Source organism: Lolium rigidum, chromosome 5 (genome assembly GCF_022539505.1).
Source record: "Lolium rigidum isolate FL_2022 chromosome 5, APGP_CSIRO_Lrig_0.1, whole genome shotgun sequence".
NCBI classification, from domain to species: domain Eukaryota; kingdom Viridiplantae; phylum Streptophyta; class Magnoliopsida; order Poales; family Poaceae; genus Lolium; species Lolium rigidum.
In genome coordinates this window covers 164,084,179-164,097,357 of record NC_061512.1, presented here as the reverse complement: position 1 = coordinate 164,097,357, position 13,179 = coordinate 164,084,179, and positions in this window count along the sequence as shown.

The following is a 13,179-nucleotide window of genomic DNA, read 5'->3' as shown; positions in this document are numbered from 1 at the left end:
AAGGCTATTAAACATTGGACACAAATAAGGAGTAGTATAGTTTGAATTATTTAAAGGCAAAGCACATGAAGTATTTACTTGGAATGGCGTAAAAATACCATGTAATAGGTAGGTATGGTGGACACAAATGGCAAAGGTTTGGTTCAAGGTTATGGATGTATGAGAAGCATTCCCTCTCGCCACAGTGCCCTTGGCTAGCAAGGTTTGATAGCAAGCATACAAGGGTTGAGGGAAACAAAAACAAATATGCATATGATAGAAACAATCATGCATCTTTCTCATAGCGCGACAATTTAACCTCGTGGATACTAAGCACTAGAGATAATAGAGTAATGTATCTAAGTGTATTCTCTCTTCTATTAAACATCAAGATGTTGTTGCTATTGACCAATGCTAAGTTTGCCAAAACCAAATAGATTTACTCGATGCTCCCAAAGTGATATCCAATACTCATGTCAAGAGTAATCATATAATGGAATTGCAAACTAAAATAAGGTGTGCAAAAAGTAAATGATAAGACTTCTCATTAATATTCCATAACGATAACTCACACCAATGGATACATAGATAACTAAGAGAGATACTTCCACATTGCATACTATTCTATATAATAACTTCCCTACTCATGATATGACACTTCTTGATAGTAAAAAATAAAGGTAATGATGTGATACCGGCACTCCCAAGCTTGGAGACAAACAAGGGATGCATACCGATGATGAATTACTCACGTGGTGGTGATGAATGTCCTCTCGCTTCATAAGGTCTCCTTGACTTGACTTCTCAATTTTGTATGCTGCACCAAAACCTGAAGAACTCATTGTTACCGAGTGTGGCGGTGACGGCCTTGTGCGCGAGGTTTGGTAATATTCCAACGTGCAAATCGGCCGGTTCTCCTCTGAAGTATCTCCACTTCCCTATTGAAGCACGATATCCATCACAAAACTACATCGGCGAACCCGTATTGCTTCCTCCAACGAGAAAAAGTCGAGTCCCAGCGGGCGGAAGGGCCGCTGCAAGTTGCTTCAGAAAAACCCGGTATTGCAATCCACCAAATTGGCTTACTCTCGTCCCCAATATTAAACTCTCTTTTGATAATCCGTCTATCATGCCATTTCTTAACTTTCTCTTTAAAGAGTTTAGCATTTTCATAAGCTTCACTTCTCCATTCATCTAGAGAACTTAATTGCAGCAACCTCTTATTACCGGCTAGTTTAGGATCTTTATTTAGTTCCCTAACAGCCCAATAAGCTTTGTGCTCTAGTTCTAAAGGTAAATGACAAGCTTTTCCATAAACCATTTTATAAGGTGACATTCCCATGGGGTTTTTATAAGCAGTTCTATAAGCCCATAGTGCTTCCTTCAATTTACTAGCCCAATTCTTTCTGGTTTTATTAACAGTCTTTTGCAAGATAGATTTAATCTCTCTATTTGATAGTTCTACTTGCCCACTAGTTTGAGGATGATAAGCGGAAGCAATTCTATGATTAATACCATATTTAGCAAGAGTTTTTCTAAAACCACCATGAATAAAATGAGAACCTCCATCTGTCATAATATATCTAGGAACTCCAAATCTAGGAAAAATAATGTCTAAAATCATTCTTAAAGAGGTCTCACCATCGGCACTTTTTGTAGGTATGGCTTCCACCCATTTAGTAACATAATCAACAGCAACAAGTATATGAGTGTTACCTTCTGAAGAGGGAAAAGGTCCCATGAAGTCAAATCCCCAACAATCGAATGGTTCAATAACAAGAGTATAATTCATAGGCATTTCATTGCGTCTGGAGATATTACCAACCCTTTGACATTCATCACAAGATAAAATAAACTTCCTTGCATCTTTGAAGAGAGTTGGCCAATAAAAACCTGATTGTAGAACCTTTTGCGCGGTTCTATCTCCGGCGTGATGTCCTCCATAAGCACTACCATGACATTTACTCAATATCTCTTGTTGTTCATATTCGGGAACACATCTTCGCAGAATACCATCCACTCCTTCTTTATATAAGTGTGGGTCATCCCAAAAATAATGCCTCAAGTCATAAAAGAATTTCCTCCTTTGCTGAGCTGAAAAGGTTGGAGGCAAGTACTTGGAAACAATAAAGTTAGCATAATCAGCATACCAAGGACTGTCTCGCGAGCTCACCTTTATTACAGCCAATTGTTCATTTGGAAAACTATCATTAACGTGAACGGGATCATAAGCAATATTTTCCAATCTAGACAAATTATCAGCAACAGGATTATCAAGCACCTTTCCTATCTACAATATGTAAATCAAATTCTTGCAAAAGAAGTACCCATCTAATAAGCCTCGACTTAGCATCTTTCTTTGTCATAAGGTATCTAATTGCAGCATGATCAGTATGAATTGTAACTTTTGAATCAACAATATAAGATCTAAATTTATCACAAGCAAAGACTACAACTAACAATTCTTTTTCAGTAGGAGCATAATTTCTTTGAGCAGCATCAAGAGTTTTACTAGCATAATGAATAACATTCAGTTTTTATCTACTCGCTGTCCAAGAACAGCGCCTACAGCAAAATCACTAGCATCACACATAATTTCAAATGGTAAGTTCCAATCAGGAGGTTCAACTATAGGGGCAGTTGTTAAGGCTTCCTTTAGAGTTTCAAAAGCTTCCTTACAATCATCATCAAAAACAAAAGGTACATCTTTTTGAAGAAGATTAGTAAGAGGCTTTGAAATCTTAGAGAAGTCTTTAATAAACCTCCTATAAAACCCAAGCATGACCAAGAACACTACGAATAACTTTAACATCCCTAGGATAGGGCATCTTCTCAATGGCTTCAACTTTAGCTCTATCAACTTCAATACCTCTCTCAATTCCTTCATTAACCATAAAGTGGCATTTCTCCCAATTAAGAACAAGGTTAGTTTCTTCACATCTCTGCAAAACTTTATCAAGGTTCCGCAAGCAATTATCAAAAGAATTTCCATAGACGGAAAAATCGTCCATGAATACCTCTACAATACTCTCACAAAAGCCATGAAAAATAGCAGACATCAAGAAAGCAAAAATGAGTATTTTTAGATAACCTTTCTAACATTTGATCAATAAAAGGCAAAGGGTAATGATCTTTCTTAGTAACCTTATTAACTTTTCGATAATCAATGCACATTCTATACCCTACAACTACTCTTTGAGGTATGAGCTAGCTCATCATTATCATTAGGCACAATAGTCATTCCTCCTTTCTTAGGAACACAATGCACATGACTAACCCATCTACTATCAGCAATAGGATATATAATACCAGCCTCAAGGAGTCTTAATACCTCATTTCTTACCACATCCTTCATCTTAGGAATTAGACGACGCTGAGGTTCAACAACAGGCTTCGCATCATCTTCCATATTAATGGCGTGTTGGCAAATAGAGGGAGAAATCCCCTTCAAGTCATCAAGAGTGTAGCCAATAGCACCTCGGTGTTTCTTCAGTATTTCCAATAACCTTTCTTCCTCAATATCTGAAAGCTTAGAACTAATAATAACAGGATATATTTTCTTATCATCAATATGAGCATATTTAAGATTATCAGGCAATGGTTTTAAATCAAAGACAGGATCTTCCTTTGGTGGTGGTGTTGTACCCAAGTCTTCCACCGGTAAATCATGCTTAAGAATAGGTTGACGAAGGAAAATTTCATCAAGCTCGTCTCTTTCTTCCCTAAAAACTTCACTCTCACTATTCTCCAAATGTTGCTGCAAAGGATTACTAGGAGCAAGAGCAATAGATGCACACTGTTCAACTTTAAAATCATTATTAGGCGAATCAATTTTATAAGGAGTTTTGGTAAATTTAGAGAAGTTAAACTCATAAGATTCACCAGCAAATTTAGTCAAAATTTTCTCTTTCTTGCAATCTATAATAGCTCCACAAGTATTTAGAAAAGGTCTACCAAAAATGATAGGACAATATTTACTAGCAGCGGAACCAAGTACCAAAAGTCGAGCAGGATATTTGATCTTACCACATAGAACTTCCACATCTCGAACAATACCAATTGGAGAGATAGTTTCTCTATTAGCCACCCGAATAACCACATCAATATCTTCAAGTTCACAAGAACCAATTTCGTGCATAATCTCCGTGTAAAGCTCATAAGGAATAGCACTAATACTTGCACCAATATCACATAAACCATAATAACAATGATCACCAATTCTAACGAGATAGCATAGGAACACTAGCTTTCCTAGACTTATTAGGATGCGAAACAATATTAGAAGCATCTTCACAAGAAAATAATATGACCATCTTCTACGTTTTCAGTCACAAGATCTTTAACAATTGCAACAGCAGGTTCAACTTTTATTTGTTCTTCAGGTTCTATAGGTTTCTTTTCACTTTTATGAACCGCACTATTTATAACAGAGTACTCTTTCATTTTAGCAGGGAAATGAGTTTTTTCAATATAAGCTTCAGGAATAACATGATCAACAGTTTCAACTACAACACATTTATTTATAGATGAATCAATTTTATCTTTATACGGTTCATGATACTTATCAAAGTTCTTCTTAGGCAATTCATAATGAGAAGCAAAAGCTTTATAAAGATTTGCAGCAACTTGAGAATCAAGACCATAAGTAGCACTCATATTACGAAATTTATCGGTATCCATAAAAGCTTCAATGCATTTATAATCACAATTTATACCGATTCTCTATCCTTGTCGTTCTCCCATCCTTCGAGTATTTTCTTGGATCCGATTAAGAAGGTCCCTTTTAAACTCTTCCTTGTTGCGTGTGAATGATCCGGAACAAGAAGTATCCAGCAAGGTCTTGTCTTGAAAAGAAAGTCTTGCATAGAAATTATCAATAATAATATTACCAGGAAGCTCATGAATGGGGCATTTGAGCATTAAAGACTTCAATCTCCCCACGCTTGGGCAATACTCTCTCCTTCATGAGGCCAAAAATTATATATGCGATTCCGATCTTTGTGAATCTCACTTGGAGGATAGAACTTAGAATAAAACCGGGGCACAATATCATTCCATTCAAGAGAATCCCCATTATCCAGTAATTTATACCAATGCGCCGCTTTACCAGACAGCGATACAGAGAATAGTTTCTTCCTCACTTCATCCATAGCAATACCTGCACACTTGAATAAACCGCATAATTCATGTAAGAACAGTAAATGATCTCCAGGGTGGACAGTTCCATCCCCTGTATAACGGTTATCCACTACACGTTCAATAATTTTCATAGGTATTTTGTATGGTATTTCTTCCTTACCTGGCGCCTCATCCACTACCTTTGCAGTAGTAGTAGATTTCCCAAATAAACACTCAAGAGAAGATCTCTCCATAATGAATTATAGCAGCAGGAGGAAATAAAATCAGCACAAACAAGTAGAAATTTCCCTTACCAATTCCACTTACCAATAGCGCTTCACTCCCAGGCAACGGCGCCGGAAAATAGTCTTGATGACCCACAAGTATAGGGGTGTATCGTAGTATCTTCGATAAGTAAGAATGTCGATCCCAACGAGGAGCAGAAGGTGTTGACAAGCGGTTTCGATGAAGGATTCACCGTAAATGCTCACAGACAAGTATTCATGGGGTTTTGATGTAACAGATGAATAAAGTACGAGTAAGTAAAGTGCGAGAGTAATAATTGCAGCGAGTGGCCCAATCCTTTTTAGCACAAAGGACAAGCCGGTTTGTTTACTTATAATGACCAAACGTTCTCGAGGACACACGGGATTTTAGTCTAGTGCTTTCGCTACATACGGCTAATTAATCTTCATTATTTTGATAAGTGTTGTGTGGGTGAACCTATGCTAATGTACCGCCCTTCCTAGGACTAATACATACTTGTGATTATACCCCTTGCAAGCATCCGCAACTACAAGAAATTAATTAAGATAAATCTAACCACAGCCTTAAACTGCGAGATCCTCGCTATCCCTCCCGCATCGATATACCAACGGGGGCTCTGGTTTCTGTCACTCCGGCAACCCCGCAATTGGCAAACGAGTACAAGATGCATTCCCCTAGGCCCATAAAGGTGAAGTGTCGTGTAGTCGACGTTCACACGACACCACTAGAAGAATAACACCACAACTTAAATATCATAACATTGAATATTACTCAACCATACTTCACTACTAACATTTAGACTTCACCCATGTCCTCAAGAACTAAACAAACTACTCACAAGACATCATATGGAACATGATCGGAGGTGATATGATGATGAATAACAATCTGAACATAAACCTTGGTTCAACGGTTTCACTCAATAGCATCAATAACAAGTAGAAATCAACACCGGGAGAGTTTCCCCTATCAAACAATCAAGATCAAACCCAAATTGTTACAGCGGTGACGAGGTGCAGCGGTGGAGATGGCGGTGATGATGATGAAGATGATGATGATGGTGATGGAGATGATGTCCAGCTCGATGACGGTGACGATGGCGTCGATTTCCCCCTCCGGGAGGGAATTTCCCCGGCAGATCTCAGCCTGCCGGAGAGCTCTTTTCTCTATGGTGTTCTTCGCCCCGCAGAGGCGGCTGTGACTCTTCGCGACGTACCCCTGGAGCTTAGGTTTTCGGGACGAAGGCGTGCGCGAAGAAAAGGAGGCGAGAGGGGGCTGTGGGCCCCCTCCTCACAGGGTGGCGCGGCCAGGGTAGGGCCCGCGCCGGCCTGTGAGGGGGCCCATGGCGGCCCTCCTCAGCTCCCCCTTCTGGCTCCCTTCGTCATCTGGAAAAATAGGATTTTTCGTATAATTCCCGTCAATTGTTGATCTTCCGAAATATTGCATTCTGACGGTGCTTTTTCCAGCAGAACCCTGGCTCCGGTGCGCGATCCTCCAATAATCATGAAACATGCAAAATAGATGAAATAACATAAGTATCATCTCCAAATATGAAATATATCAATGAATAACAGCAAATTATGATATAAAATAGTGATGCAAATTGGACGTATCAGTGTCTCACATCTATCAGTGTGCGTGTCCTGCCATCATGCATCTTGGTTTGAACGGAGCCAATGTCCATGATCTCACGTGGGTTGTTATCTCCCATACGCACAACATCTCCACTCTGCATAAACTAATAAGAACTGAATCAGTCTTTGTTACATCAAATATGAAACGAACATGCATAATCAAGGATCCACTCATCATTACCAGAAACACAACCAGCAAACACAACTAGGCAATCACCATCTGAATTATCAATGGAAACAACAGCAACCTTACCATCACCATCAGATTTGTTTTTCGGTTGGTAAGTACCGTTTCTTTTTTCCTTGTTCTGCAGCTTCCAACAATCATCAATATTGTGGTTAGTTTTATTACAATACGTGCAGAACTTACTGTCTCATCCCTTGGACTTTGAGTGACCTATGTCGGTCTTGCTCCTATCTCTGTTGTAGTTGTTGTAGTTGTTGTTGCTGTGCTCGGTCCTGCCTCGAATCAGACCCTCTGCCTGCACCGTAGATTTCATCTTGTCCCTCTGCTAGAGGGCCGCATAAACTTCGTCAAAGGTTAGTTCATCACAGCTATATAGTATGGTGTCTCGAAAATTCGCAAAAGAATTAGGCAATGAGACTAACAAGAGAAGAGCGAAATCCTCATCTTCATACTTTACCTCCATGGATAGCAAATAAGAAACGATATCTCTAAAGATTGATAGGTGAGTCATCATTGACGCACCTTCTTGCAACTTGTGCGAGAATAGCTTCATCTTCATGTGCATCTTACTGTTAGATATTTGGAGATGCAGATCGATTCCAGTTTCAGCCACATCGCCACTGCAGTTTTCGTAGCCAGCACTTCTTGCAAAATATTATTGGATAAATGAAGTTGAGTCAATGACAAAGCCTTACGGTCTTTTCGCTTTTCATCATCGGTCCAAGTCTAACAAGAGAAAATCTCGTGGTGTAATCTAGTTGTGGTAGATCGAAGTTCAAGGAATACATGTCGCAAACCCTAGATTCAAACACGGCTCTGATACCACTTGTTATAAACGCGACAAGCAAATAATGAAGAACGATAAAGAAAACGCAGCGGAGACACATAATTTTAACGTGGAAAACCCCTCCAACACAGAGAGGAAAAAACCACGGGCGCCAGCCAGCAAAACTTTACTATATTGAAAAGTGTTTACAAACGCCGTGGATTATCTTATAATCTGATCAACCCTAGCCAGCGGCTTACAAAAGATAAATATAGGCGGTGGCCCAAGCCTACTGGCGACGGGTCTCGCTCCGCTCATCAGAAGTTAGCCTCCCTTTATAATGAATTTGGATCACAATATAATACCTATAATATTTTCCACTCCATACTCTCTTGTGACCATCCAATGTTCATCACATCTGGGTTGTGTCTACCAAACTGGTATTCCCACTCCGTGTGGTAGGCTGTTCTGACCGTAAATAAACCAGTTTTCTAATATGCCAAGCAACAAAATCCTTCATACCTGATGGAGCAATAGGAATCTCAAGAATTGTGTTAGCATCAACATTCAAGAACAACTCATGCACCAACTCCTCATCCCATGATCATGTGGCCACGTTAATAAGATCAGAAACTTTATCCATGAAAATAGCATCTTTCAAAATCTACAGCTTCTTTGTTGGACTTATTGGGATCCACGGATCATCCTAAATATTAATTTTCTCGCCATCTTCCACATGTCAAATGCATCCTCGTTTAAAGGTTTTGTTGTTCTGCCTGCTCATTTGATCAGTCTATTCTCTGCCGGCCAACAGGTTGAAATCAAGATTTTCCCTTCTCTTGTATCTTTTCCATGACAGATTGCCAAAAATAAAATACAGATGAAATAATCGTCATTGAATCTCAAACACTAGACACCTTGTTCTCTTGTCTGTCGTGATATATGTGAACAACAAGGCACACCAGCTTATCCTTGCCCGGAGTTTTCCCCATGAAAAATCTGCCGCTGTTGTGTTATGTTTCCCAATTTGTGTGCTGCGGCGGTATTTCACTCAATAGTAAAAATGTCGCTCCCTTTGTCTCCCACTCCCATAGCATTCTCTGTACGTAGCTATGGGTATACGAAGGTAAGAAAATTAGATTCATGGGTGAATCATCGAGAACAGGTTTATGATGAGAAATGATTGGCCAGTGATGTCAATATATATAGAGCCCGGTAACAATGACTTCAGGTAAGGGCATGATTTTGCAGATCGACCTCATAATACTGGCTCGTGTGGGTGTGCCGTAACTGATGCATGTGCATAGAGCACATGACCCACACAACAATAATTTTTGTACCAATTTTTCAAATTTTAAATTCAGTTTCCCTAAAGTTCCGAGATAGTTGGAAACACTAGAAATCGTTGTGTTTCCTTTTGTTGGAAGAGTGCATAACCTACACACACTAAACTAACACCATGATATATACAATACAACTATGCGTCTCCTACAAGATACGTTAGGAAAATAGAGAGTGCATTTGCTACCCGCATGGGTAGCTACACACCCATGCATTATACCAATATGCAAGCTATATTAACTTGTTTTAGCTTGGTTTCCTAGTAGAACGTGGAATTCTAGTGTACAAAAGTGGTTTTCGAATTTTGATATGAATATTTTTTGATCAACGTCAACTCACCAACGTATTTTGCGTTGACTTTATAAATACTGAGTTGACTTTGACAAAAAAAGTTCAAATTAAAATTCGGAAACCACTTTTGTACACTAGAATTCCACGTTCTACTAGGAAACCGAGCTAAAATAAGTTAATATGGTTTGCATATTGGAGGTGGCATCATCCTCACTTAGTTAATGCCGCTCACGCTTATTACAAATAGATATTATGGTACAATAAGCCTTTGTAGGGATTTGAATGCAGGAGGGTGATAAGAAATTACTAGGGTCATACAACTAGCCGAAATGCCCACATCTGTTTTTTGGCTTTAAATTTTATGACTGTTAGTGTTGTAATATTTGTACCTATACGATACGGAGTAGTACTCCGATCGTATATTGTACAACCTCTGTATATACCACTTAGGGGGTTTTCCCTAATATATAACACGAAACCGATCACCCTAACGGGTACGATCCTGGGTTCAAATCCTAGCCAACATATTATTTAAAATAAATATTTGCGGCCTCCTTAAAAACCAAATCTAAGGATACACATCTAAGACCCGTACGAGATCTATAAAAAAAAGGACCACTGGCCTAGACATACGTGAGGGAGGTGTTGAATATAATTGCATAGTCCTCCTCTATCAGATCGATCTTTTAGAATTCCACATCTAATTACAGAAACCAAACATCTAATAAAGAATGCTCCTAGAAATGTATACACATGGATTACATTTGAAGTACGTATGTCACGAAGCAGTTCACAGTGTCATGCAACTGACCTACTACGTATTCGTGAGCTAGTCCCACTGCTGGCACTCTCGGGCCTATTCGAGGTCCTAGCAATTTCCTCCCTTCGGTGTCTCGAAGTATCATGTACGACGTATATCGCATCATGACTACTACCTTCGGCCCAGTAGCCTCTCATTCTTATTTTATTTCTTAACACAAAAATAAGAATAACAATATGGCCGAGCATGATGACTGGTAGCTACCTTTTGCCGACAGCCCATCATTACTATTTTATTTCCTATCCCAAAAATAACAATAACATTAGGGCCAAAAAACTCTGGATGAAAACGATTACACAGTCACCACTCACCATCATCCTGATTGACTGGACGTGTAACCGCGTACACTCCATGTACACGCCTGCCACACTGCTTGTTATGGTTAGTGATCATAGCCGAGAGTGTTCTGAACCTAGCCTTCTCCTAGTATCTACTAAAATAGTTCAATTGCATGATACAGTCTCTTCCCTGTCCTTGTGTCAAAGAAGTGTTACTCAGTGTGCATCCTCAGGGAAACTGAATTTAGGATTTGAAAAATTGGTACAAAAAGCCTGCAGGGGCTACGTTCCTTATTTCGAAAAAGATGATCTCGTACTATTTCACTTCCGTCAATCAGGTCAATCGGGTGGCAGGCAATTTGCTCCTGCTAGCTCCAGGTTGCCATACCTTACCATTGCCATTTCAAGTCGATCGTGGGCGCAATCTTGGAAAGCGTCTAAGTCTCTGCAACCGTTGTTAGAACTAATCTTGATCGTTAGTGTTGAGGAGAGATGGCATGCACGTGCCAAAACGTGTGCATGTGTGTAGCTAGTGGAGAGTAGAAATAGGATCAAGTAGTTGTTGAGTTGGTTGACCGTGTCATGTGCATAGGCTATATAAAGCCTCGTAATCAGATGAGTCAAGTAATGAGAAGTGAGTGAAAATGTAGCTATTGTGTGTGCTAAGGGAGACCTCATGGCAAAGCTTTGTTCTTCCTCTTCTTTAGATGTGTACGTGTGTGTGTGTCTTAGTTCTCTCATGGTGTGTGTGTGTGTGCTTGTGAGAGAGAGGGAAACACTGGTAGAAGACGCAGGGTTATGTCTACCAATCACAGGCATCGGTGACGCAGTCGCTGAATTAGCAGTTTACGTTTTGTTAGCTTGCTCATTGCTACGTACCAAATCCACAAGAAAAAACGATCAATCAACTCCGTCTAGCTAAGCTCGGCCACCGTACTTGTTTTGACCAGCACTAGCTTTGTATATGTACGTATTTCCGATCTGTGCTTCGAGGTTGTCTTGGGAAGAAACAAATCATGCATGAGGCAAGTCAAACATGACAACGTTGATGCGGCCCTCCGCCCTGGCCGTTCGTGGCTCGGCCATGCAGCCACATAAGTTTTTGCGTGGGTCCGTATATGCGGTTTGATCGACTTTTTGCGGGCCGTGTATGTGCTCCGGTTGAATGCCGGTGCCACTTACATCTACGGAGGTGTGCATATGTGTAGCCATGTGCATCACAGACGCCAATTTCTTTCCTAGCGCCTTCCATTCCTATTCTATTTCAACGACAGTAAGTTTAAGTGGCAATACCGAGCTCTCATCAAGGAACAATGATATGTGACGGTACTGAGGAGCTAGAGGTACAACTGAGACTCACAATAATGAATTAATGGCTGACTTGGAGTTTTGGTGGAGTAGTATATATGTCCGTTAAGCTACTTTGGCAAAAAAAAAATGAGACCAACACGTACAAAATCATACATATGGCCTATATATTCTGAAACTACTTACTAGAATTGTAATTTCTTGCTGATTTATCTTACTCTGCCCCCCTCATAAAGTTTATAACACTATTTTACCCCCCTCAAGGTTGAAAGCTGGCTCCGTCCCTGCCAGCGATATGCCCAGCATATACATTGCACCGGAGATGTATGTGCAAGGACGCGTCATCACATAATGCACTATTTGCAGTTAACTTTCTGTAGCATTCAAACAGGTCATTTACCAGAATCATTTTGCTCGTCTGCTTCGAAGAACAGTACTATCTAAAACTTAACAAATGAACACTGAAATTTACAGGCCAACTGAAAAGCCGAAATGTGTTTGAATCTTGTAGGCAAAGAAGCACCAAGCTTATCAATACTATCGTACGTAGAGATACACATCTAAATCTTGCGGCATGATGAAACACGTAACAAAGTTGTGTACCCACAGGAGAATAAGTACCGCGAGACTAACTTCTGCATATTCCGATGAGACAAAAAAAGAACTAATAAGTTTGTTGTGTCGTAGAATTCAAATGTCTGAACAAGAATAAAGCATATACTCCATAGCTCAACAGAAATTCATAGAATTTGGTGAAGGGAACAGATTTGAGTTTATACATTGCCTGCATGGAGACCGGCTTTTGTGAACCTGGGTGTATGTGAACCCACTTTTTCAAAAGTGGGTTTGTGATGTCAAAACCTGTTTCAAAAATCGAAACACAAAATGATTGCAAAGATGATCTCAAACATGTGCCCTGGACATGAGTTTCGTTCTGAAAAAACATTTTATTTTGCCTCGGCAAAAGAGTGAAATTTTACATGGCTATATAGCAGTATATATGTGACGTATTTTGTCTTTTTTAGATTCTGAAATAAAAAAGTGGTTTCTCTGCGAAAACTTTCTACGCACACATGGAACATGCATACGTACCCCGATATTTTTATTTCAGAATTTTTTCACATTTCGAAAATGCATTTCCAACCTGGGTTCACGTGCACCCAGGTTCAACTGAGGCTTTTCGCCGCATG